The sequence below is a fragment of the Telopea speciosissima genome, chromosome 5 (assembly GCF_018873765.1).
Source record: "Telopea speciosissima isolate NSW1024214 ecotype Mountain lineage chromosome 5, Tspe_v1, whole genome shotgun sequence".
NCBI classification, from domain to species: Eukaryota; Viridiplantae; Streptophyta; class Magnoliopsida; order Proteales; family Proteaceae; genus Telopea; species Telopea speciosissima.
Genome location: NC_057920.1, coordinates 28,519,937 through 28,520,745, shown reverse-complemented (window position 1 = coordinate 28,520,745; position 809 = coordinate 28,519,937). Strand labels below are relative to the sequence as shown.

At 42.2% G+C, this 809-nt stretch overlaps 1 non-coding gene across 1 annotated transcript; it reads right to left on the bottom strand.

Moving 5' to 3' along the window:
- Window positions 1–418: 418 nt before the first annotated feature.
- On the bottom strand, window positions 419–525 carry LOC122663443. Its single transcript, XR_006333115.1, has one exon. It is a non-coding gene; the product is annotated as a small nucleolar RNA R71 (small nucleolar RNA).
- Window positions 526–809: the final 284 nt, after the last annotated feature.

Here is an 809-nt window from a genome sequence, read left to right as displayed (position 1 = left end):
TAATCATCTCATTAGAAGACCACATTCTCTACCACCTTTGACCATGGGTGACCAACAACCTAAGACTCTTAAGGATAGGTTTTACCCCACCAGGGCTACACAACCCTCATGCATTAGTCTGCCTATTGTTACAGAGAATAACTATGAACTCAAGACCAACTTCATCAGCATGCTACCCCATTTCCATGGGATGGCTAATGAGGATGCATATCTCTTCCTTAGGGAATTTGAGGAGGTCTGTGTTCTAATTAAGGTCCAGAATTTGACTGATGATGCAGTTAGGCTTAGGTTTATACCCTTTGCCCTGAAAGACCAAGCTAAGAAGTGGCTCTATGGACTGCCAACAAACTCCATTAATACATGGGATGAGTTCACCAGTGTCTTTTTGAGAAAATTCTTCCCTCTTCACAAGACCAATAAGCTTAAAAGTGACATCCTCCAATTCAGGCAGAAATCACATGAGTCCTTTTCTAAATTTATGGAAAGATTCAAGGACCTCCTCTTAGAATGCCCTCACCATGGTTTTGACTTGTGGCAGCTATGCCAAATTATTTATGAGGGTATTGATTATCAGACCAAGCAACTTGTAGAGTCCATGTGTCCAGCAGGCTTTACTTCTTTTTCTAAGGAGAATGATGCATGGACATTCTTAACCAACTTGGCTGATAAGACTAGGGAATGGGAATCTTCCCAAGAGGCTGAAAGGACCACTAAGGGGTATCTCATTGATGGTATGCCAGCCAAGGAGGCCAAACTTGACAGCCTCATAAAATGGTTGGAGTCCATAGTTCTTAAAGAGTCTATACCAG